The 26,246-nt window shown below is 52.1% G+C and overlaps 1 pseudogene; it reads right to left on the reverse strand.

The window, feature by feature from the left end:
* Window positions 1–20,901: 20,901 nt before the first annotated feature.
* LOC102459172 (uncharacterized) lies at window positions 20,902–25,868 on the reverse strand (annotated as a pseudogene).
* Between the last annotated feature and the right edge of the window lie 378 nt (window positions 25,869–26,246).

The raw sequence follows: 26,246 nt of genomic DNA on the forward strand, positions 1-26,246 counted from the left end.
TACAAAGGGTAGGGTGTGACAAAGTGGGGATTGTGCTCCTTCTGTTTGCTTTGTTACCTTGTGTGTGATTCCCACTGTCCTGCGCTGCTCTGTTGTACCCACGTTTCCCTGGGCACTGCACTGGTGCCTGGCTGGGGATGGGAATGTTGGGTGAGGGAGGCTGCCCCAGGCTTCCCCATTGTAGCACATACCAACAATAGCCCAGGCTGTCTGGTAACCTGAGCCTAGGTGGGGGGTGCAACCAGGTGACACCTTGCCTGGAATCTAAGCAAAGGAGGGGGTGGGGCTGCCTAAAGGGCTGAGAGCAGTTGCTGGGTGTGTGAGCTCCCTGGGCCGGGGAAGGATGCAAGAAGGGGGCCAGGGCAGTGGCTCTGGGCCCCCCTCCCGCCATGGTGGATTGCACTGACTGCTCCTGGTCCCGGTGTTAGCAAGTGTGAGCTACGCTGTGTGGCTGCCAATGAATAACCCTTCTGTTCGACGTGCCGGATGAGAGTCAGTCTGGCTGTGGAGGGGCGTGCAGGGCCCAGGGACTCTCCCACACTCTGTGACAGTGAGGTCAGTAGGGACAGAGCCTGGGAGGGGATGTGGCGATTTTGCCCAGAATTTAATATACTCGGAACTGACCTGTGCTCTCTCTCCAGAGTCCTTTGTTTCACTTCAGGAAGGGGATCCCTGCAGAAATGAGTGCGAGCTGGGCCGGGAGCTGAGGGTGGCTCCCTTCGGATGCAAAGTGGGGCTGGGATTTCTCGTCAGCGGGTGGACAGGGTTACCAGGGCGTGACTCGGTTTATGCTAATCCCTGAACCTGTGGTATTGACGGAGCCCTCTGCAGACAGGGAGGGGCATGGGAGTCTGATTGTTATGTTGTGGGGAGTATCACAGCATAGGAAGAAATCAGTGGAAAGGCAGAGAGCTGGAGTAGCTGCAAGTGTCCATTTTACTGTATAGCACAGAACTAACTAGAAGAAGCCCAAACCAGCTGGGCTGACCCCAGTGTCCTAACTCGGTTACTATAACAACAAGATCTACATCTACAACCCAATACACAACACTAGTGATCTGTCCTCCCTAGTGCTGGGTGGCCCTGCTGGGATCCAACGTTCCCAGAGGGCGGAGGCAGAAGTCAGCCATATTGGGTGCCCTGGTCTCTGTCTGTTGGGCAGCTATGGTCTTGGCCATGTTGAGTGGCCTTGTGTGGTGCTCCTCTCCGAAGGGTGTCCATGTTGGACACGAGGCAGCCATATTGGCTAAAGGTGTCCTTGGCTGTGCTGGAGGGTACAGAGGGTAGACATGCTGGTCTGTGTCACCAGAAAACAAAGGAATCCTCTTACGGAAGAACAAATGTAACTGGGCATAAGATCTGTGGGCAAAAGGCCATGCACACTGAGCCCCAAGTGAATGGGTTGATTTTTAGGTGACACAGGGCCCCTCAGGGTATGTCTATACTACAAAGTTAATTCGAACTAACAGCCATTAGTTCTAATTAACTTTCATAGGCGCTACACATGCGCTTAATTCGAACTAGATAAACCTCATTCCACGAGGACTAAGCCTAGTTCGAATTAAGTAGTTTGAATTAAGGGCTGTGTAGTCACTTAATTCGAACTAGTGGGAGGCTAGCCCTCCCCAGCTTGCCCTGATGGCCACTCTGGGCACCACCAGGGAAACTTGTCTGCTCCCCTCCTGGCCCCGGAGCCCTTAAAGGGGCACGGGCTGGCTACGGTGCCCGTGCCAGGTGCAAGCCTGCCAGCACCCAGCCAGCAGACCCTGCACCTGGCACAGCACGAGCCAGCCACCCGCTGCCACCCAGCCCTCTGCCTCTTTCCAGGACCAGGCTGGTGACTCCCAGGAGCCTGCCCGGGATCGCAAGAGGCGGGCGCCTGACTGGTCTAGTGCAGAGATTTTGGACCTCATTGAGGTTTGGGGGGAGGCCTATGACATCCACGACCTCCGCACTAGGCACAGGAATGCAGCCGTCTAGAGCAGGATAGCTGCCAGCCTGGCCACCAAAGGCCACATGCGAACCCAGGAGCAGGTTTGCAGGAAAAACAAGTTGGTCCAGTGAGACACCCGACCCTGAGACCTGAGCTTAGAACATAAGAACATAAGAATGGCCGTATTGGGTCAGACCAAAGGTCCATCTAGCCCAGTAGCCTGTCTGCTGACAGCGGCCAACACCAGGTACCCTGGAGGGGATGGACCGAAGAAAATGACCAAGCCATTTGTCTCGTGCCATCCATCTCCAGCCTTCCACAAACAGAGGCCAGGGACACCATCCGTACCCCCTGGCTAATAGCACTCCATGGACCCAACCTCCATGACTTTATCTAACTTCTCTTTAAACTCTGTTCTAGTTCTAGCCTTCACAGCCTCCTGTGGGAAGGAGTTCCACAGGTTGACTATTTGCTTTGTGAAGAAGAACTTTCTTGTATTAGTTTGAAGCCTGCTACCCATTCATTTCATTTGGGGTGTGTCTAGACTACAGGGTTTTGTCGACAAAAGTGGACTTTTGTCGACAAATCTATACCTGCGTCCACACTGCTTTTGAGTTATGTCAACATAATGTCGACAAATCTCAGCAGTTTTGTTGACGTATGTAAACCTCATTCTACGAGGAATAACGCTTTTTATCGACAGAGTTCTGTCGATAGAAGGCATTATCGCATCTACACTGTCCTTTGTGTCCACACTGTTATGTCGACGCTCTTTGTCGACAGTATCTGTTGACAAAACTTCTGCCGACAAAACCCTGTAGTCTAGACATACCCTTGGTGTCCTCTAGTCCTTATATTATGGGAACTAATGAAGAACTTTTCTTTATGCACCCTCTCCACCCCCTCATGCTTTTATAGACCTCTATCATATCCCCCCTCAGTCTCCTCTTTTCTAAGCTGAAAAGTCCCAGTCTCTTTAGCCTCTCCTCATATGGGACCTGTTCCAAACCCCTAATCATTGTAGTTGCCCTTTTCGGAACCCTTTCCAAGGACAAAACATCTTTTCTGAGGTGAGGAGACCACATCTGTACACAGTACTGAAGATATGGTGTACCATAGTTTTATACATCCCCTCTTCCCCTGGCTTCCCCCTTCCAGCTCCCTCCTCCCAGGTTTCCCTCTCCCCTCTACCACTCTCTCTCTTCCCCTCTCCCACCTCCTTTTCCCAGTCTCCCCAGAGGTTCATCCCCCCCTTTCACCCCCAGTTTTGTTAAATAAAGAGAGTTTCTATTTTTGACCACACATGTCCTTTTTTACATCAGGAAGGGGGGCTAGGGAGGGGTAAGTGGAAGGAGGTGAGGGAAGAATGGGGTACGAGCCCCCCATGGGGAGGACTGGGGTGGCTCTGTGGGCTCCTCGGGGTGGAAGCTCTCCTGCAGGGCCTCCTGGATCCTGACAGCCCCCGATGGACACCCCCCCCCGGATGCCAGTCTGCGGCAAGTGCAGCCGGGCTGATGGCCGAGTGCTGTGATGTGCCAAGTGAGGGCACTCAGGGCACTCCAAGCCAGGACTGCTTTGCTGTCCCTCATCGAGGTAGACAGGCAAGCGGGAAACCCTGAGAACTGTCTGTCCAGGGTGGGGGTCGGGTCCCTTTAAGCACAGCCCTCGGCTAGCCCGAGGCAGCAGCTCCATGCTCTAAGTCCTAACCTGATGCCCTGCCGGCACTGCTTCCGGCCAGCCTTAACTTCAGTTCAGGGGCCACTCAATGTGGACATGCTAGTTTGAATTAGCAAAATACTAATTCAAATTAGTTTTTAGGTCTAGATGCACTAGTTTGAATTAGCTTAGTTCGAATTAACTAATTCAAATTAAGTTAGTTCAGATTAGTGCTGTAGTGTAGACATACCCTCTCTGTCTATATAGCAGCCTTGTTCTCAGTCAGGTGGGTGTTTGGGATAGGGAGGAGACTGGGGGCCTGGCTGGGGAAAGTCAGGGGACACTGGGAGCATGGCTGGGGCTGCAGCTGGATAGGGATGGAGAAAGGGCCTCCCCACTGAAGACCCACATGTCTCACCACCCCCAGGTGGAAATAGAGTCTCACTCAACACTGACCCCAGGACAGGAGGGCTCAGTTTGGACAGGCTCTGTCACCCAGTCTCCAATACCCGGTGCAGACAGTGTAGGCTTGGCTGTTTGCTGTCAGTGGTGCTGCCCTGGATGGAGACCTCACTGAAGGTCTGGTCCTTTCCCTGACTGAAGAACCCATATCCCAAGAGCTAAGCACCCCAAGAAGATCAGCTTCACTGGTACACTGATGGTCCCAGGGGGCCCAGTGAGAGGATGGCGAACTGGTGGAGGGTCAGAGAGGAGAGGGGACTGGTGAGAAAGTCTGTGACACACACACACACACAATCCACCCCAATACCCCACCCCGCCCAGGCTGATGGATACTTGCTGGCTCTCTGGAGTGTGGATCTCTGATGTACAGACACGTGCATGGCCTGGAGCCCTTTTTGCTTTGCACATTCAGGGTTAGAGGGAGCAGCCCCAGGCAAACGCAGCTGAGACGCTCAATCCACCTCCTTAGTCACGCTGCAGACGTGTGACCCCCGGAGCAGCCCAATGTGAGGGGACCAGGCTCTCCTAGACAGTAACTAGGGAGATCAGGACTCAGGAAGAGGGACGGGGTTTGGGATCAAGAGTAGATAAAGAAAGAGAGTTGGCATTAGATACAGAAGGGTCACAGCTGGCAGGTGGAAAGCCCTGGGAGATGAGGGGCAGATGGCTTGGGGGGGGGATAGCTCAGTGGTTTGAGCACTAGCTTGTTAAACCAAGGGTTGTGAGTTCAATCCTTGCAGAGACCATTTGGGACAAAAAATTTTCAGGGATAGTACTTGGTCCTGCTCTGAAGGCAGGGACTGGACTTGGCTTGATGACCATTCAAGGTCCCTTCCAGTTCTAGGAGATAAGCAATCTCCATTAATTTAAGTTAATCAAACTCATTTCAAGTATTAGAAGGGGACTTTTCCATAGGAAAAACCCTGCACCTCTGTACCTCAGCCCTGCCCTGTGCGCACATTGGCCAGTAGGAGACACGGCCTTATTGCTCGATGTCGGTACGGAGCTGATGGGGGAATGGGCAAGATTCCATTAACTGCCCTGTCTCCAGAAGATTGCCATATAGGAAGTGGCAGGGCTGGAGGCAATGAAATGACCTATCCACAGAGGTGCCACCTCGCTGATCAGCTGGGAGCATCTCCCTGCAGTTGGGGTGCCCAACCCCCCATGGCTTGACAGAGAGCAGAGATGTTCCTGGGGGCCGGGAGCCCCAGATCTCCAGCAAAGCACTGATGAACCACCAGGTGGAGCCATGGACCCAGGGAGCAACACTGACCAGAGACAGGGACTGAAATTGCCGTGACCTGGACCTGAGAAACTGGGCAGTGTCACAGCTGGTACATGGAGCAGAAAGACCCTGGGGCTGTTTGTTGGTCCTGTGGCAGACAGGGGCACTTACCAATCACTGTGATGGAGATGGGTTGAGTTCTCTTCGATGGGATCTCTCGCCCAGACTCTATCTTCCAGTAATCACAGCTGTATGCTCCGGCTTCTGACTCAGACACATTCAAGAGCAGAAGGAAAGTGCTGACATGGGACCAAGATTCGTGGAGCTTTCTGGAGTCAATTATCTGCCCACCCTTAAAAAACCGGATCCCGGATTGGGTGGAAGCTCTGAGAACTGAGCATGTCAGGTTCACAGATTCGCCGTGTAGGAGGCTGCCATGTGGTGGGCTCACAGTGAGTTTGGGGACCAACGGCCGGGCTGGAAGGAGGAGGGAGGAAGCAGAGAAGTCTCTTTACAAGCAGTGCCCCCATTCGTGTAAACAGTGACCCCCTCCCCCTCAGCCAGTCCCACCCAGAGCTTCTCCCAGCCTCCCCTTTGTTCTTCCCAGGCCTTTGCACAGCTCTGGGGACACCTTCCAAATATCAGCAGCTGCATCATTGGAGGCTGCCAGGGTGGATGTATCCAGACCCGGACAGGTGAACACGGACCCAGCGTAAGAAGCGGAGGCTCTTTGGGTGGAGCAGGACTAGAAGGCAGGGCTGGGAGGGAACCAGGGTCTCTGATGTTCTCTCCTCACACCTGTAAGGCCCATAGGATGGTCCGTTCAAACACACAGGGCTTGGGGTCACATGACTGGTGGGCACACACTGCTGAAGCCAGGAAATGACCCGACTGGGACCTGGCTGAGCAGCTGTGACGTCCTGCTGCTGTGAGGAACCCTGCTCCTTGCCAGGCTCCTGCAGTCAGTATCCAGCCTATTCCTGCCCCACTCCCAGCCTGTGCCTGCCCCGCTCCTCCCTTGTTCCAGGTCTGGCCCCACTGTCACCATCCAACCAGGCTGCCTCCATCCTGACTCCTAGAACCCAGAGCAGGGCCCAGGGCTGCATCATCACTGGTGATTTTCCAGCCAGCACTGGGTGTGTTTTCTGAAAGATCTGCCCTGTGCCCAGCAGGGTTCACTCAGGGCTGTGCCCTGGGCTCTGTGGGGTCTGGGCAGAGGATCACTCAGCCCTTCAGGACTCAGAGCTGATGTTTCTGTGACAGTAACACCCCAGCTGATAAATCCTGATATGCATTAAAGCAGATTCTTTGGCTTGCCTTGGACACCAGCCCATCCCCATCTCAGCACTGGCAAGGTGCCCCTTCCTGACCTAGATGACCCCAGGAAGCCCTGGTATCTCCTCAGGCCCATGTTGCTGGGCTGCCAGCCTGGGAGTGAGTCAGGCCCGAGGTGCCTTGGCTACTCCTGCCTACCCCCAGAATGGCACAGTCCAAGGTACTTCTACTCCCCTGGCCCCCCTGCCTGCCTCCAGTACAGTGCTGTCCAAGGTAGTGACATGTAGGGGAGCCTGGACAGCTGTGCCTTGAGGATAAATGGTGACGTCAGCCTTTTCCACAGGGCATGTCCCTTAAAGGAAGTCTGGTGCACATAAGCACACAGGCAGGTTTGGGAGGGAGAAACTGTGAGAGGAAGGAATGTTTTGAATAACAATGCAGATTAAAAATGGTGGGTGAGACCACATCAAGAACACAGGACAAGCAGCCGTGTGCTGGCACTTCTACTTCTGATCAGCAACAATTACAGATGCAGCCATAAAACTGTCACCTGCACATATAGTTTAGGCAACACCCCAATGTCCAAGGCACCACTGCTAGCAGTGAGCTCCATCCCTCTCCCTCCAGGGCTTGAGAGCGGCTGAGTGTCCCCTGGCCAACCACCTTTTTATGTTGCCCAACAGGGCTCTGATTGGATGACTCTAGCCTGCTTCTCATTGGCTCCCTGCCGCAGCCCTCCTTCCTTACGTGAGGTTATGTTTTAACCCCTTATGTGCCAGTGCAGGACAATCATCCTGTCACACTGTCATTCAGCAGACAGGGGCGTGTGCGCGTGCAGGTATGTTTGTACCAGTGGAAGTGACCAGCCTTGCTCTGTCAGTGCAACATTCATCTCATCAGCTGCGGGTGCCAGATTCCCACAGGAAATGTGTCTCCATAGCACAAAGGCACCTGGGGAAACTAGGACAGCCCAGCACTCGCCTCTCACACTGATGGAGACAGGGGGACTCTCCACAGACTGGATCTCCTGTCCAGACAGATGTATCCAGTACTGGCAGGTGTACGACCCGGAGTCCCATGACCACAGTGTTAAGTTCATGACATCAGAGTAGCTGCTGCCAGGTGGGAAGATCCTTTCCTCGTTCTTGGAGAATTGAAAATTTATAATTCTCTCATCACCATTGGGAGGAGAACACATGAGCTGAACAGACTCCCCAGAGAGGTAGAGCTGGTGCAAGGGGCTCTGGGAGAGGGTGGGAGCTGCTGGGGGATCTGGAAAAGACAATGGGTCAGATTTCAAAGCTGAAGGGATTCAGGGTGTGAGAGGAGGAGATGAAGGGCAGGAGGCTGTTACTGCCTAAGTGGAGGAAGAGGGGGATTCCCACAGAGAAATAAATGCCCTCCTGAAACCTCACTGCCCCCAGTCAGGTGTCTCTCTGAGATGCTGTATTACACGGCCTTCCAAAGGTCACAGGTTTCATCTGGAGGCACCTGGGGTGAGCAGGGTTCAGGGAGAGGGACAGGGCTGCGGAAGAGTCTGGACACCAGGGGTCAGTTCGGTACAGAAGAAGGGGCCCAGCCAGCAGGGATCTCTGGAGGGATCTGGGAGCAGGGGCAGATGTTACCAGGCTAAATTCATCTCAGGGGGAGTGGAGTTTCCATGGGAAATGCCCTGCACCCCTGTGCCTCACTGTGCCCACGTTACCGAGGATCAACCTCAATCCCCCTGATTCCAAAACACCCATTCCCATCAGGATATTCACCCCCACGGTCCCAATCCATGGACAGAGGCAAAAAATTGGGGAGAACCCATCAGTTGACCACCAGACCAGGATGCCTGTTCTGCAGGGTATTACCCCTCAGCGGCACCTCCATGCTGGATTCCTCTCCTCCCAGGGAGCCCAATTACCCCACAGCTCACCTTACCTCTGTGATTCACAGCCGCTCTTCACCAAGCCCCGTCTATCAAGGCAAATAGCACTGGGCACTCACCATCGGCATGGGGGTTGGACCTACTGCTCATTCCTGCCCTATATGTCCCGATACAGCCCGGCTACGTCTACACTGGCATGAATTTACGAAAATGCTTTTAACAGAAAAGTTTTCCGTTAAAAGCATTTTCGGAAAAGCACGTCTAGATTGGCAGGACGCTTTTCTACAAAAGCGCTTTTTGCGGAAAAGCGTCCGTGGCCAATCTAGACGCGGTTTTCTGCAAAAAAGCCCCGATGGCCTTTTTCGCGATTGGGGTTTTTTTTGCAGAAAACACTACTGTGCTGTCTACACTGGCCCTCTTGCGCAAAAGTCTTTTGGAAAAAGACTTTTGCCCAAATGGGAGCAGCATAGTTTTTCCAGAGAAGCACTGATGATTTTACATGAGATCGTCAGTGCTTTTGCGGAAATTCAAGCGGCCAGTGTAGGCAGCTGGCAAGTTTTTCCGCAAAAGCAGATGATTTTGCAGAAAAACTTTCCAGTCTAGACACAGCCCCCTTGTATCTCCTCAGGCCCATGTTGCTGGGCCCCCACCCTGGGAGTGGGTCAGGCCAGAGCTCCTCTGGCTCCTCCTGCCTGCCCCCCTGCTAGCAGCCAGCTGCGTCCCTGTCTCACCAGGACTAAGAGAGTCCCCTGGCCAGCCACCTTTTTATGCTGCCCAGCAGGGCTCTGATTGGCTGACTCTATCCTGTTTGTGATTGGCTCCCTGCCCCAGCCCTTTCCCCTTATATGGGGTTATGTTTTAACCCCTGATGTGCCAGTGCATAACATCGACACTGTCAGACTTTCATTCACCAGATGTGTGTGTGTGCGCGCACACGTATGTTTAAACCCAGGGACGTGAGCACCCTGCTCTGTTTGTGTAACACTCATCTCATGGGCTACAAGTCCGGGATTCCACGCAGAGAATTCATCTCTGTAGCAAAAACCAACCCAAAGAATCTGGGGACAGTCCAGCACTCACCTGTCAGAGTGATGAGAACTGGGGGACTCTCCAGCGATTGGATCTCCCTCCCGGGCGGGTGTATCCAGTACCGGCAGGTGTACGACCCGGAGTCCCCAGGCTTCAATTTTAAGTTCCTGACACCAGAGTAGCTGTTGCCGGGTGGGACAAAAGGTAGGAAGATCCTTTTCTCCTCCTTGGAAAATTGAAATCTTGTAACTGCCTCATTGCCACTGGGAGGAGAACATGTTAGCTGCACGGATTCCCCTGAGAGGTACAGCTGGTGCGGGGGGCTCAGGGCGAAGGTGGGAGCTGCTGGGGGGTCTGGAAAAGACAACGGGTCAGATTCCAGTGCAGGAGAAGAGACACAGAGAGCTGAGAGGCAGAGATGCAGAAGAGGAGGCTGTTTCTGCCTTAATGGAGCTAGAGTGTTTCTTAAACTCTGTGCCATGGCCTCTTTTAATTTTTTCCCCCTTCCGCCTGTGGAGACAGAAGCTCAGCTGGGACAGCACATGTGGAAATTAAAGGGGCCACGACCTTTTCTTTTTTCTTTTTTTCTCCCTCAACAATGTTCCTTCGGTGTTTCCCATAAAAAAATGATTGTTTGGTTTTCCATGGTCTTAAAACGTTTAAGGAACACTGAGCTAGAGAGATTCCCACAGAAAAATAAATATCCCCCTGAAATCCCATGGCACCCCCTCCTCCCCCGTCCAGTGTCTCACCTTGCCCCTATATCACGCGACCCTCCCAAGATTCCCTGGTGGGGTACCTGGGTGGGCAGGGCTAAGGGAGAGGGGAAGGGTGCAGAAGGGTTTGGAAACCAGGGTCGGGGTTAGATACAGAAGGAGGGGCCCACCCAGCAGGGGTCTCTCTGGGGATTCCATCCCTGCTTTGAGAGAAGAGTTTGTATCCACTGCTGCTTTCACCCCAGGGGTAGCTCCTGCCCCTCTCATACATGTGACCCTTAGGGGGTGCTGACATAGTTGTGCCACCAGGGTCTGGCGTAACAGGATAGACACCAATCCCTGTTTTGACAGAAATCAGAGTGTGCCCCCCTGGCAATGCCCACCCAGGACCCCAGCGCTGTGAGCTCTCCACAGCAGTGCCCTGACAATGCCCAGTCGATGCTGAGCAGCTGGGAGCCCCACTCCCACCATGACTCTCTGAGATGCAGGGAGGGAGGCTGGGCAGACAGAGGGTGAAGGTGAGGTGCTGGGGTGGGTTTCAGGTCCCCAAAGACTCCTCCCATCCAACAGCAGGGAAACCAGGGGCTCACCTCTCACAGTGATGGAGATGGAATTGCTGTTCCCAGAGGAGATCTCTCCACTGGATTCCTGTCTCCAATATGCACAGGTGTAGGCCCCAGCCCTCCCTTTCTGAGCTATGAGTGCCAGCTGGGCCCCTCCATTTGGATGTGGGATAGTGCTGGGCTCCTGCAGTTCATTTAGAAGAAAGAATCTGTATCCGGTGACCCATTGATTCGCAGGAGCTGAACAGGTGAGGGTAACCTGCTCCCCTGGGAGATAGATTTGGGAGCTGCGGTCCAGAGAGAGGCTGGGGGCCGGCAGGGGATCTGGAACAGAGACACAGGGTCAGTGGGGAAGGAGATGCCAGGATGAGATGAGAAGGCAGAAGGGACAAGAGATGAGTCCTGGGCAGACAGGAACACAAACCAGCCTCACTCATTGCCCTGCTCCCACCCCCACACACCATGGCAAGTAAACCTCAGCCCCATCATTCCGGGCCCTTTTCCGAGATCCCAGGCCAGAAGGGCCCATTGTGCTCATGGAGTCCAACCCGTGTGTCACCCAGCCCCTGGGATTGCCCTGGATGGTTCCTCTGTCACCCAGAGCAGATCCCTGGGAAGCACATTGAGGCTTCATTCAGAAATCATCAGCGCTGGAGAATCCACCTCAGAGCTTTGGGAAGGGTCCCCTTCATTAATTCCCCCACCGTGAAAATGCCCCCTATTTCCAGCCCGAGTTTGTCTGGCTCCAGCTCCCAGCCACTGGGTTGTGTTTGCAACTGAGCTGTTGATTGTTCCCTAGATAGGAGCTTCTAGACAGAGACCACGTCCCCCGACCCTTCCCTGTGTCATATGGCTGGACAAATTCCAGCTCCCTCCCTCTGTGCAACTTCACTCCCATCTCACAGCCTGCTCCCTGCACCCCCGATCTCCACTAACCCTCAGTCAGCTGCTCCCCATCCCATAGAGGCAGGACATGGCAGGGTGCCACGGGGCAATTCAGGGACAAGGGCAGGGGCTCTGCAGTTGTCCACGTAGGGCAGCAAGGATCGTCCACGTGACTTGGAACCAGCAGTTCCCCTCGCTCTCCATCCAGAGGAAGCGGGTGAGCTCATTTGTGGGGGGTGGAAGGGCCCTTCCTCCACTTGGGACCCCCAAGATCCCAACACTCTCCATTCAGGGGGAATGTGGGGTGCCAACAGAGGGGCAGGGATGTTGTTGAAATGGATCGATCCCAACACCCCCATTTCCATCAGGACAATCACCCACAGTCTCCATCCAGGGGCAGAGGGATAAGAGGGTGGGAGGATCTGTCATGTGACCATCAGCCCTGCCCAGCAGTAGGTAGAAGGCGCTGACTAGAAATGAGGAAGCTCTGGCGGATGTGGTGGAGGGAAGGGGGAGTTTTTCCACCCAGCACCTTTCTTCTGCGGTCTCTGCAGAACCTGCTTTTACTGCCCTGCTGCATGGGGTTGGGCCCTCAGCCCTCTGATCTGAGAGCTGGGGCAGAGAGCTCCACATGGGTGGGCCCTGCCCAGGGGTCAGTGTTATGGGGAGGTGGGAGCTCAGTCTCCATGGCCCGCCCAGATCTCTCTCTCTCTGCTGAGGCTGCCAATGAGGGGCTGGGCAGTGCCCATGGGGATGGGGGAAGCCTCTCCCCTGTGACCTGGGCTGGGACCCACCAAACAGACCCTCCCAGCAGGCATCAGATGGAGTCGCTCTTCCACCCCTCTGGATATCAGGGGAAGTCACGGGGACATCAGGGGATGATCCCCCCTTCCTTGCAATTCCCAACACCATGGTGTGAGAGGATCAGGATCCCAGCCCTGCTGACAGAACCCCTCCCCGCTCCCCCACTCTACCGCCAGCATCTCAGGGAGGCCAGGAGATGTCGTTACCTGCGGGGGACACCGGTCTGGGGAGACTCTGGAGAGAGGCTGGAAGAGAAGAGCAGAGAGGCGGTGAGGGATCTGGGGATGCAGAGCTGGGAGAGGGGACTCTCCAGGCAGACAGACAGACACAGATGGGCTGTGGGGGGGGCTGAGGCCAAGCACTCACCCAGCAGAGGCAGAAGGCGAGTTAGCTCCATGCTGAGCCGGTCACTCTGGGCTGGGAGCTGGGTTCTCAGCTCAGCAGGGGACGTCACAGCTTCAGGCGTGGCCACCACTCAGCTCGGGCTGGAGACACGCTGCTATGTGGGCCACAGAGTGCAGGGGGAGGGGAGCTGCCCATTTCCTGGGCTTGACAATGAGGAGTGGGGAGAGTTTCCAGTCCCCAGACACCGACCTCATGTAATGGGACAGATCCCACTCTGGGGAGCTGGAGCTGGGCCAGGCTGAGGAAGAGCTGGTGGGGGGAGAAAGGGGGCAGCTCGGCTGAGATGGGGCTGTGGGGAGAAGCTCTCCCATCTCTTTGTTTATCCCCACAGGGGAGAGTCTTTAAACTGAGGGGGCTGCAGCCGTGAATCCCCACTTCCCCACTCAGCCAGACCCTGCCCCTGGGCTCACACCTTCCTACCCAGGTGTCATTTTCACATCTCTGGAGGGAAAGAATCCGACATTTTCTGATCGTTGTGAGGGAGCCACTTAGTCACCAGCATATTGCATGCTTGGAGCGGCCAGTCTTCAGTATCACACGGACCATGCTGCCCCTCCCCCAGCCACCCCTCAGTGCTGCCCAGATGCGGCTCTGCTGGTGGTGTAAAGCAGCGGTTCCCAACCACCGGTTCATGGACCAATGCCAGACCACAAACTGGAGGCTGCCGGGCCGCAGTGTTTGCTGCAGATTTTACCCGGCTGTGGTGCTGGGGCTGAGGAGCCAGCAGGAGGAGGCAGAACAGAAAGTGCCTCCCTCCTCCCCGCTCCTACCCAGTTACGATGGCAGCCTGGCCCTGCATCCTCGCTTGGGGAGGGGAAGGAGGGATCATGCGCACCGCCCACTGGAAATAACGACCATGCGCCCTAGAGGTGGCAGCCCCACTCTGGGGAGTGCTGGTCTGGGGTGGTGTCAAAGGGCAAAGGGGTGTCAGGAGGGGCCATGGTGGGGTCATGGAGCAAGAGGGTGTTGGCAGGGGCTGTAGGAGTCAGAGGCTAAAGGGTGAAAGGGCTCAGGTGTGGGGGAGTCAAAGGGTATAAAACACTGGGGAACAAGGGGCTGGGTTGGAGCTATGTAGACTGGCAACATGTTATTTGCATATTCACTATTTGCATAATCAATATGCAAATACAATGTTACTGGTCCACCAAATGTTTGTGAATGGGTTTGCTGGTCCGCAGTATAAATAAGAATGGAAACCACCAGTTTAAAGAGCTCAGAGCCCAGGACCTTTTCAATCACCAGCCCTGGGTCAACGCCCCTCCCCCCCACCGCTGGTCCTGCCCAGCATCAACCATAAAAAACTTCAGCACAGTCTGTCTAAACCTCGGCAGGCCCCACCCACCTGATGGCAGGTTCTATGGCATGATGAGTTCAGCAAGAGAGTGAGAAATGTGAAGTCCCGATGCGCTGCACCAGTCTTCCCCTGGAGGCACAGAGTCCCCTGGATGGTCCTCTTCATCAGTGGGGGACACAGTCAACTAAGCATTTTGTTCTGTGATGTGCCACAATCGTCTGTCTGGTGTCTCTGGGCCTCATGCTGATGGGCAGGAAAAAGCCCCTTCTGGTACAAATGCATATTGCACTCTTGGTCCCACTTCCCACCAGACTGGGAGTGTTTATAGCGACAGAGCAAACACTGAACTATCCCATTGAAACACGGGGCACTGCCAGTATCCGCGAGATTAACGCAGGCAGCAACTTGCAAGTGTTTCCCAGCACCTAGCTGCTAAATACTGTCTTTGACGTTGAATCGCTTTGTAGAGTAAAAGGAACGTAACCCATGAGCTGGTCTATTTCCAGGTAGGAGCGTGTCTGTTCTTACCTCGTACCCACAGACTGGGCAGCAGCTAGCACCAGACATGCCGGTTGTGTACAGGCCATGCTATTTGATCCATGCAGATGTGCAAACCCACATCCCTTTGTCCAGTGTTGGTTTTTTTATTAAGCACCTCCAGAATATAGATCCAGTGTCTACATACGTTCCTGTGTACACGCCATACGTATGTCACACAGGGATCGTCATAGCCGGGGTCATCAGCTTTCCATGATCCCTGACAAGACACTGGTGTGATGAAGCAGGAGATCTCAGGGGTTTCGGAAGGGTTGGCAGGCAGAAGAGAGACCCCCAGTGTCCCTGGGTGTTACTGCTTTCACAAGGAAGTTTGCTGTTCAGTGGTCAGCACAGAACTGGAGATCCCAGACATGAGTCTGGAGAACAGAGACCCCAGCGACTGGTGACCTGCTGACGGGGAGGCCCAGCTCAGATGGCTCAGCCATTTATGGCTAGTGGGAGGACAATGGCCTCTGCAGAGGACCCTGGTGACCTGCCTAGCTGGTTCTAGCCTAGGAGGAAGAAAGGGCAGGGGAGAGGAGAGGCGGAGAAGAAAGGGGCCCAAGTGACCCTGTTTAGCTGGACTGAAGACAAAGGAAAAGGGCGAGGATGCTGGGGGCAATATCAGAGACTTGGTTGGAAGGAGAAGGGGACATCTGGATGGGGCAGAGGCAGCAGGCAGAGCCCACGTGGCTGCAGGGGAGACTGGTGTGCTGGGCTGAGGGAGGCTGTGACGTAGTGGGGATACTTGCTGGGCTGTGGTGACCCCTGCTGTCTGGAGCAAGACCCAGCAGGGAAAACCTCGCTAGGCAGAGGTAAGGCCAAACTTGTTGAACCAGTGGCCAGACACCCCCCATGGAGAGGAACAAAGGAAGGTGGAATGCTGCCCTGACTGGGGGGGCAGGGCGGCAAGGGAATTTAGTTAGTTACTGTGGGAGAGCATGGAGGAGAGCCTAGGAGAAGGGGCTGGAGTTTAGGGGCCCAGTCTCCCCCATCTCAAGGGGGCCTGAGGCATCCTAGCCCAGCTCTGTGACCAGACTACATCTGTGCTGTGCTGTATCCTGGAGAGGCAATAAAATTCCTCTATTCCACCGGCTGGTGAAGTCTGTTTGTGCCATTTCGGGGTGCAGGAGACGGGGAACCCCCAACGCGCCGTCACAGAGGCCAGGCCTACAGGCCTGAGAGTTCCTATGCTGGTTTCAGATGCACCATAAACCCTCTGGTTTTATTCTGGCTGAGTTGCTCCGGTCTAGAGATCAGGGTGTGGAAACCTGGGTGTCCCAGCCCTGAGGATCCAGAGAAAGTGGGCTCCCTGATAAGTCTGACAGTCAGCGACAGGTGTGCTGGATGGCCCTTCTCAGAAGAATCCAGTGACTTTTGTCTACAAGCAGCAGTGGAAAACGAGGAAGATGAGGCCGTTGATAAGGAAGAAGGAGCCGCCCACAGCCAGCTCCCGGGCCCAGAGGAAGCTGGGAGCTGCAGAGAGAAGAGAAGCGTGGGTGGAATCAGCAGGTAGGTGTCACTTCTGAGAGCAATGGGTGTGATGTCTGTGTATCCCTGCCTCTAAAGCTCACGGCAAACTCCCCCGGAGCTCACAAGCCGTCTCGCTGAGATGTGAATCCCACCCCCAGCCCTTCTCTCTTACACTGACCCCTGATTCTTCCCACTTATGTGTTTGTCCTTCTCCTCTCTGCACATCCCCCAGCCCACCTGTGCCCTGCCCTGGCCTCAACAGTCCATCAAAAGATCTGGGTAAGAGCATGTGGGAATTAAGAAGGTGAATTTCTGTAAGGAGACATTAGCACCCAAGAGCCACCTCACCTGACACTGTGACTTTCCCAGTGATGGTCACAGCCTGGCTCCTGAGGGACGGGATCCACCTCCCACTCATGTTCTCCTCCTACCCACAGGTGAATTCCCCGGTGTTGTTCAGACTGGCCCATGGGATGCTGGTGCTGCTCTCCGTGGTGCTGATCTCTGACTCTGCTTCCCCAGGAGCAAACCTGACATTGTCTTTGTAGAAGTGAAACCTCCTCTCGCCAGCATCCCGGGGGGCCGTGCAGGTGAGGAGCAGGGGGAGCCCTTCGCTCACCACTCCAGATGGGGGATTTATGCTCAGTGAAGGCTGGGGAAGGGGATCTGTGGGATTAGAAATGGGAGGGGTCAGACGGGACAGGGCATGGTAGGGGATGTGGAGCTGGTGCCCAGAATTCGACGTACTCAGCCCTGATCTCTGCTCTCTCTCCAGAGCCTCCTGTTTCACCTCAGCATCCGGAGGAACCTCCGCTCAGAAATGAGTGCTAGGCCAGGAACTTCAGATACGATATGGGGCTGGGATATCGGGTCAGAAGGTGGCCAGGGTTAACAGGGCTTGACTTGGTTTCCATCACCCCTCCATTGCTAATGGCCCAACCCCTGGTACTTATGGAGCCATCTGCAGACAGGGAGGGCCCTTGGGAGTCTGGAGATGCCACCCTCTCTGGGCAGACTGGCTGAGAGCTGGATGGTCTTGCAGGGACTGGACTCTCCCAGAGGGCCGAGGCACAAGGCAGCCACATTCATTCCCCTGGATTGTGTCCGTTGGTCAGCCATGTTCTTGGCCATGTTGAGGGCTCAAAAGCAGTGCTCCTCTCTGAAGAGTGGCCACGTTGGGTGGACTTGTTCGTGGCTCTTTTGAGCAGCCTTGTTCTGTGGCTGTTCGTGTAAGTTTCAGAGGGGGTCACCACATTGGGCTGTGTCTCTGAAAGCAAGGAGGCACCTTCAGCAACCATAGACACTAACAAATGTCTCTAGGCATAAGCTTTTGTGGGCTAGAGGCCAAGAGACGTTTCCATGGGAAATTCCCTGCACCTCTGAAACCCAACCCTATTCATGCCTATATGTTATCCAGCAGGAGGCAGGGGATTATCCCTCTATGGCATATTGGAGGGGCCAGGGGAATGATTAAGATGCCATTGCCTGATCCATCTCCTTATGATCCTCATGTATGAAGCGGCAGGGCTGGAGGCTGAGAGTGGGCATTGAAATGATCTAACCACAGCAGTGCCCTCTAACTGACCAACTTACTGATCAGTACGCACTGTCCTGCTGTCGGGTCTGACGTCAGGGCCTTCATTGGTGTGTTGGAGCGGAAACAACAGATTGTATGGTAAATAGTACAGCAAAAGTTGTTTCCTGTCAATTGTAGGACCTGTGTTCATGAAGTGCCGTAACGAGGCTGAATGTGTCCCTTTCATTGCTTTTGATGTGAAAATGCAAATATCAAAGGCAGGGGAAATGAGCTTTGTAGTGCGTTAACCAGTTAATGTTTTTGTTCAAGCCCAGGGTAACGGTACCAAATCTGTCAATTTGAGATTCTACAGACTGTCTCTGCAATTGGCTAGTGAAATCCTTTTGTAGAAGAATGGCTACCTTTAAACCTATGATCGAGGGGCCAGAAAGGCTAAAATGCTCTCCTACAGGTTCATGTTCTGATTTCTGATTCATGGGAAAGCACCCAGGAGTCCTGGCTCCCATTAGCTGCCCATTAGCTGGCTCTGGAGTGGTTGGGAGATATTTCCTGGAACTCAGAGGAGGGTGCTCCAGTCTGTGCTTGATGGTGTACTTGTCAGGCCTGTCATAGAATTATAGAACCATAGAGCTGGAAGAGACCTCAGCAGGTCATCAAGTCCAGCCCCCTGCCCAAGGCAGGACCAATCCTAATTAAATCAACCCAGCCAGGGCTTTGTTAAGCTGGGACTTAAAAATCTCTAGGGATGGAGGTTCCACCACCTCCCTAGGGAACCCATCCCAGCAGCAGCAGATTTAAGGCAGGGCAAGCGGGGCGGCTGTCCTGGGTCCCATGCTACCCAAGGCCCCACGCATGCGCCATGTCAAAGGGGGGGGGGGGACGGCAAAATTGTGCTGCCCTGGGCCTCTGCATCCCAGTGCTTCACAACCCTCCTAGAAAATAGAGTTTTTCCTTATACTCAATCTAGACACCCCCCTCCACTATAACTTGAGACTATTGCTCCTTGTTCTGCCATCTGTCACTACTGAGAACAGCCTCTCTCCAGCCTCTTTGGAACCTCCCTTCAGGGAGTTGAAGGTGTGACGTAGTGGGAGGGAACTTGCTGGTTTCTATGGGTCTGTGGTAACCCCACTGGCTGCCCAGAAGGACAGGGATGGGTACCACAGCCCAGAAGGACAGGGATGCGTCATTATGCCAAGGGAGCCCTCAACCGGTCCGACCAGCTAACCCCCATGGAGAGGAATTAAGGAAGGTGAATGCTGCCCTGGCTGGGGGGCAGGGCTGGAGGAGATTGAGTTAGTTCCTGTCTGGAAAGCAGGGGAGAAGGAGCTGGGGAGGGGGGCTGGGACTCCCCCATCTCAAGGGGGGGCACTGAGGCCTCCTAGCCCCAGTTCCTGTAACCAGATTACATCTGTGCTGTGCTATATCCTGGAGAAGCAATAAACTATCTCCATTCTACTGGCTGGTGGAGTCTGTTCATGCCATTTCGGGGTGCAGGAGACAGGGGACCCCAACGTGCCATCACAGAAGGCTGCTACCAAATCCCCCCTCACTCTTCTCTTCTGCAGACTACACAAACCCACATCCCTCAGCCTCTGCTCGTAGGTCCTGTGCCCCAGCCCCGGAATCATTTTCGTCTCCCTCTGCTGGCCCCTCTCCAATGCGTCCACATCCTTTCTGTAGTGGGGGGCCCAGAACTGGACACAATCCTCCAGTTGTGGCCTCCCCAGAGCTGAATAAAGGAGAATAATCACTTCTCTGGATCTGCTGGCCACGCTCCTCCTAATGCACCTAAATAACCATTGACCTAAATAAACAACTAAAAGGTCTAATTTCTGCTGCTCTGCAGTACAAAGGCTGAAGCAGCACAGAGAAAATGTAATTGCTATAGAAGAATTGCTGGTTTTTGAAATTGTATTGTGCTTTTATGAAATTTACGGCCACCTACATATTTTATGGACTTTATGGACATGTCCAATTGAGGCTAATTTTGTATGAACAGTTCATACATGTACTGATGGTTGGTAAGCCCACTGAGACGGCTTCTGTTTGGTGGAGCAATAGAGTTAAGGCAGCTTGTGCCTGTCCTAGCTCTGCCGCACTCCTGAAAGCAGCTGGCGTGTACAGTGATGGCTCCATGGTGCCATGTTCTGCCCCACTCTGACAGGCACCGAGCCCACAGCTTCTACTGGCCACAGGTCCCTGTTATCAACCAGTGGAAGCTGCAGGAGAGGTGTCTTCCAACAAGGATTGCATGGGAGCACTCCCTTCTCTGCCTTTTTCAGGGACATGTCAGCCCCGTCCAGGAGCACCACTTACCATGGGGATCACAACCCCAACCTTGGCAGGTTCCCCAAGTAGTACAAGGGCCCTACCATCAATCAAATGTTAGCTCCGCCCCCTACCCCGGCAGTCCCGTCTCCCCTGTCACCGGAAGTCTCGCCCTTGGTGGTAATACATCTGGGGTCAAGAGGGACAGGTGACTGGAAATAAGGGGTGTCATGTGACCCCTCTGAGGACTCGCCCTGCCTCCCTCTACCAATCAGGAAGGGTTTTTTCCCCCCATGTGGGACCACCCCATGAGCCGCTTTGACCAATCGGGGGGCAGTTCCAGGATCGGATGACCCGCCCAGAAGTGGGTCATGTGACCCTTCTAAGAGCTTCCCATGACGCCCTAATGGGCAAGAAGTTTAATGAGTCTATAAAACAAATGCCCATGGCCTTAACTTTCACACACATTAGTTTACTACCCTGAGTGATCAGTTCTAGGCACATCTTTTCCTTCAGTAGCTGTCTCACGACTAAGTACGCATCGTAACCTTTGGAATTGTGTGCTATGAATGTGTTGTCAAGGAACTCTTTGCCAATAAATGTCTTAACGAACATAGAGAGACACTCACTACCCTTAAATTCCCAGGATTTTTCTGGTTTTACGGCCATAGCAAAAATGTAATTGGGGGTGTGCAACCCCGTCTCCTGCGTGCATTCGAAATCATAAAAAATATACTCTCTGAGGATTCGGGCTAAGGCTGTCCATAAAACATAAATGACTATCAATGTTGCCAACAAGAAAGCCCTTACACTGCTTACAGCGCCGCCGCTTGTCCACATAAGACTGACACACATCACACCAAGTTTTAGACAGGCATTCGACTTGTTTTTTCGATGCGCAGTCTGTGTGTCTGACTAAGAACACTTTGGATCGACAAAATAGTCTACAGCTAGGACACCTCAGTGACACGCCCACGCTGTCTGAGCACGTTCCACTCAAGCAGAGGCGGCAACAATACCTGCAAGAGTGGTCGTGACTGTACACTGTGGGGCAAAACTCAATTTTTCGCTCCGAACAACTTTTTCACATCCAGAACCCCATAATAATGCTCATCGTGCAACAGGATAAAATAAGTCTTGGGGTACACCGGGCCCTCCATTTTAAAAAAGCCCCAGCCGCCTTTCGCCGTATACAGCACCACCTGTACGTTAACTCCTAAATGCTGTTCAAACTTTGCTACGCCGCTGAGCATAACCTGTTTTGGATCTGACCACCCCAGTTTCCCGGGAAGCTCTCTCACCCCCTCTAACAATTTGGCGTCCATAGGTTTACGATGGGACATGACGGCCAAGAGCCCGCCCGCAAAACACAGATTGGTACCGGTGTAAGCCAGGTCTACTAAACATGGTCTCTTTTATGAATAATTTAAATACCAAGGATAGAGTTTTAAATTCTACGAGCACCCCCACCCCTGTTTTTTACAATTGTCACAAGGAGGCGCATTGTTCCATTGAGGTGCAACTCTCTATTACTCTGCAATAGCTTTGAGGTCTGGTTTAAAAAACCCTCAGCAGTCAGCTCGTCCCTAGTTCTTCTGACCGAAAACAAAGGGTTAGTTAAATTACGGCTCTCTAAACGTAACTGAACATAATCATCAGGGCCTACCCTACCATTAACGTCATCTAGAACTAACTGTATTCCCCTACGTATGGCTTCAATAACCTGTTCAGCTGAATTTATTTGCTCAAGATTGACAAAAGGGAATTCCTCACAATACACTTACCCCACAAATCTACGTACTTCACCTTGCCAACTTCTCGCTCTCTCCACATACAACTCTGGATTTTCAGGGGCACTTGAGGGTTCCTCTACGGGCCCATCAGGGGCATCTTCTGCCTCAGATGCTATTTCAGAGTCAGAGCTGTCTCCGTGAAATTCATCAGGACTAGCCAGGGACCCGTCTACAGACTCACCACCCCGCAGGTCAGAAGCCATTTTGTGAGCCTCCAGCAGGGGGCATCTCTTTTTGGTATTTTTTCCTCATCACCTCTTTAGGATTTTTTAAAAATTTTGCAGTCATCTTGGCCTGGAACTTTTTGGAGGCCACCAGTTCATCCGCCAAATGCTGTACCCCCTCTTTCTTTTAGGCCCCCTGAGGATACAGAATTCCTCAGTTTTCTGAATGAAGCATCAAACTCTTCCCCCATACTAGAATATGGGGGAGCTGTGATGAGCTTATGGTTTTGGGAGAATGGTTTGTCAGTCCTTGGTTTTTTATTCACAACCCCGAGAGCGCGTGCTCCGGGTTTGTGAATGTGGGCGTTTTTGCTCACAGTTCTCAGGGCTTGGTGTGGCAGTAGCCGCTGAGGAACTGGAGTTGTGTTTGTGTGGCTGCAACACCTCGGCATTGCAGGAGTTTTCAGTCCTTGGTTTTTTATTCACAACCCCTAGAGCGCGTGCTCCGGGTTTGTGAATGTGTGTGGTTTTGCGCACGTTCAGAACCCCTAGAGCGCGTGCTCCGGGTTTGTGAATGTGGGCGTTTTCGCTCACAGTTTCCTCAGGGCATGGTGTGGTGGTGACCGCTGAGGAACTGGAGTTGTGGTTGCATGGTTGTTTCTTACCAGAGTCTTTCGTTTTGTCCTTGGGTTTGACGTATGTGAGGTTTGGACCACCCGGATGCTTCACCTGCACTCGTGCTGGTTTGCGTTGTTAAGAGTCTCAAAGCAGATTCCTGGTTCTTTGGCGGTTCTGGAGGAGGTGTCCTTGTAGCTCTGACTACAGCGTTGCTCACAGTTCTCAGGGCTTGGTGTGGCAGTAGTCGCTGAGGAACTGGTGTTGTGTTTGTGTGGCTGCAACACCTCGGCATTGCAGGAGTTTTCAGTCCTTGGTGTTTTATTCACAACCCCTAGAGCGCGTGCTCCGGGTTTGTGAATGTGTGTGGTTTTGCGCACGTTCACAACCCCTAGAGCGCCTGCTCCGGGTTTGTGAATGTGGGCATTTTCGCTCACAGTTTCCTCAGGGCTTGGTGTGGTGGTGGCCACTGAGGAACTGGAGTTGTGTTTGTGTGGCTGCAATACCTCGGCATTACAGGTGTTTTCAGTGCTTGGTTTTTTATTCACAACCCCTAGAGCGAGTGCTCCGGGTTTGTGAATGTGGGCGTTTTCGCTCACAGTTCTCAGGGCTTGGTGTGGTGGTGACCGCTGAGGAACTGGAGTTGTGTTTGTGTGGCTGCAATACCTCGGCATTGCAGGAGTTTTCAGTCCTTGGTTTTTTATTCACAACCCCTAGAGCGCGTGCTCCGGGTTTGTGAATGTGTGTGGTTTTGCGCACGTTCAGAACCCCTAGAGCGCCTGCTCCGGGTTTGTGAATGTGGGCGATTTTGCTCACAGTTCTCAGGGCTTGGTGTGGCAGTAGCCACTGAGGAACTGGAGTTGTGTTTGTGTGGCTGCAACACCTCGGCATTGCAGGAGTTTTCAGTCCTTGATTTTTTATTCACAACCCCTAGAGCGCATGCTCCGGGTTTGTGAATGTGGGCGTTTTCGCTCACAGTTTCCTCAGGGCTTGGTGTGGCAGTGACCGCTGAGGAACTGGAGTTGTGGTTGCATGGTTGTTTCTTACCAGAGTCTTTTGTTTTGTCCTTGGGTTTGACGTATGTGAGGTTCGGACCGCCCGGATGCTTCACCTGCACTCGTGCTGGTTTGCGTTGTTAAGAGTCTCAAAGCAGATTCCTGGTTCTTTGGCAGTTCTGGAGGAGGTGTCCTTGTAGCTCTGACTACAGCATTGTCAGAAAAGTTGTCCATGCCTGTGAGGTGGGGGAAAAACATTTTTTTTGTAAAAACACAACAACAACACACCTAAACTTAACATCTCTCTCACCCACACCTGTGTATTTACTTAAAACCTCATAGAGCCACCAAACCGACAAGCAAAATACATTTACTGGGCTTCATCGATCCATCGGTCACTGATGCTGGGGAATTTTCCTTTTCCGCTGTCTCTTTCCTTTTTCTTTTGAGCTCCTTTTCCCTCTGGTCGAATGACCTCTCATGTTTTGACCGTACTGTGGAACAAACAACATTATTATAAAACACATGAAACCCTCTTGTAAACTTTAAAATCATTAGGGGTTTTTCTATTTAAAAAGTTATAGCTTTAAAAACAAAATAATCCATTTCAGACTGTACAACAAACACCAGTTTTGAGTTTATTTCTACCACTTAAAAAAACAAACAACAAAAACCCACACAATTTTTTTAAATACATCTCATTTTGCAGAATAAAAGCCAAAACTGCTTTTAAAACCCCTTGTTAGTTTCAACAAACCAAGTACTGTAAAAAACCCTACACCTATGCCTTGCACAGCCCCTTCCCCCTCCCTCCACACACATACACTAAACAGCAGCTTTATAACACACACTAAATCAAGTTGGCAACTATATACTTTTCAAAACCCACATGCATTGAACACATCACATTTTGCACAGAAAAAGCAACCCACCAAACACACCTTACCAGCAGTTTGCCAACATCTATTTTAAAAACACACCTTTGCCTGTCACAAACTCCATCACACACACACCTTCAAAAACTCCCCACAACGGTTTTAAAATCATTTGCAACTCTATTTTTTAAAAGCAGCGGTATGCAACAAACTGCTTTTTAAAAACCACTTATCTGTAGCATAAGCCCCTGAATCACCCACAACTTAATCCCTACTGCCAGCTTTTTTAAAATAAAATCGCCAGGTAAAAACACTCCACCTTTTTGTAACCATCCCAGATACTTTTAGCCTAACCCCACCATTTCCTCCCCCAACTCAGAATTGAACATTTATTTTGAAAACACATTTGGCACAGAAAGAACAACCCACCAACCAGCAGTTTGCCAACATATAGTTTAAAAACACCAATAACTCCCCCACAATTAAGTTTTGAAAAAAAAAAACCCAACTCACAATTTAAACATTACTATTAGTTAAAAGAAAAAAATAACCCGCACGCTTTAAAAAATGATTATGGATAGTTACCTTCTACCACAGGGTAAAGGCATGCTGGCACAGGGCTATTCTATTTTCCCCTATGTATATTTGGGACTATGGAATAAAGAACAAGCAAAAAAATGTGAGTTAGGATTACCCCCAAATGCTTCAAACCCCATTTTAAAAACACACCTAGGTCTTGCACAGACCTCATCACTCTCTCTCTCTTACAAATGACACACACACAAACCCTGCATAAATTTAAAAGCCAACTGCAAAAAAGTTACCTTTCACTATGGGCACATGCTTGTTCTGTCAATTCCCGCCCCCCCATGTGTGCTTGGGCCTTAAGGTTAAAGAATAAGCACAAATATTAGTTAGTATTACCCAGGGGTTTTTTCAACAGTATTAAGCACAACTACAGTTAAAAATGGTTTTTACCTTGGCCTGGTGGGGAACTGCAGCTTAAAATTACTGGTTCCATGTTAAACAGATCACACCGCAATAAAGATAGCCACCATTATTTTACTAAGAGAGCATGGCCAAAGAGAGGCATTATAGAATATATATTTTCAAAGTTAAAAACAGGGAACACACCTTCTCCTGTTGCAGTCCAGCAGCCATTCAAGAAAGTTTCTGTTGAAAAGGACAGTCTCCAAACTACCTAGGTTTTTGATACCTTCCTAACCCATTGTTTCAAACAACTTCAAAGTAGTAACTAGCAGGTGAATTTGATCACTGCAACTCTGAAATAATAGATCCTTAAAGACTTTAGGCACCCCTCCCTAACATTGCCCTTTGTGATCTGAGGGTGGAAGAATTAAGCTGTCTCCACAACTGAGTTGCTTTTGGCTACATTTTTTTCCTTTTAGTTAAAATATATTTTTTGTAGGGCTTTCTTACAGTATTCACAGTAAAAGCACCAATCCTTAATGTAGCTGTATCCATTTCCACGTGGACACCATTTGCAGATATCAATACATGTCTTGGGGTTTGTTTTTTCTAAACATGCTTCTTTCATGCTGAAGGCTTGGGGTTTAAATGAAATGCTTTTAAATGTTTGATTGTCTTTAGAGCAAATGCTTGTTCTAAAGTATGGGTAAAAGTTGGAAACATTTCAGTTTGGGGTTAGACCCTTAATTTTTTGTAACTTTTAATGGCTAGGAAAAAGTAGCCCCTAACATTTAACCAGCTCTTGGGTCATATTTAAACTGTCCAATAGCATTTCTACCAACTCCTGTGTCCTTTAAACTATCCAATAGCACTCTACCCACCCCAGGGGTTATATTTAAACTGTCCAATAGCATCTGCAAACTCCTGAGGTGT

Source organism: Pelodiscus sinensis, chromosome 30 (genome assembly GCF_052426305.1).
Source record: "Pelodiscus sinensis isolate ZL-2025 chromosome 30, ASM5242630v1, whole genome shotgun sequence".
In the NCBI taxonomy this organism is placed as follows: domain Eukaryota; kingdom Metazoa; phylum Chordata; order Testudines; family Trionychidae; genus Pelodiscus; species Pelodiscus sinensis.